The sequence below is a fragment of the Arachis ipaensis genome, chromosome B08, assembly GCF_000816755.2.
Source record: "Arachis ipaensis cultivar K30076 chromosome B08, Araip1.1, whole genome shotgun sequence".
In the NCBI taxonomy this organism is placed as follows: domain Eukaryota; kingdom Viridiplantae; phylum Streptophyta; class Magnoliopsida; order Fabales; family Fabaceae; genus Arachis; species Arachis ipaensis.
In genome coordinates, this window is record NC_029792.2 from 123255371 (window position 1) to 123255683 (window position 313).

Below are 313 nucleotides of genomic sequence, written 5' to 3' on the forward strand. Positions count from 1 at the left end.
ATTATTTTGTAGAAATTTATATATCCTAATAGTTTTATATTATTGTATTAAAACCATAAGCGTAGAGATACGTTTTTATTTTTATTGGTTTACATATTTTTTCTATTGGCTTATGCTGAGCTATAGTGAAAGCTAGCTTGTCGTGGAGAAAATAAAATTGTTCCCTTTTTGTTTTTATTGAGTAATACTTTTTTCAGAATAACTTGTTCTTTTCTTTGTCTTTTTCAACCATATTATTCTTCTCATTTCTCAAAATCCTAAACCGACACAACTTAGTCCAATTGCCACCCCCTTACGACAACTGTAAACTGTA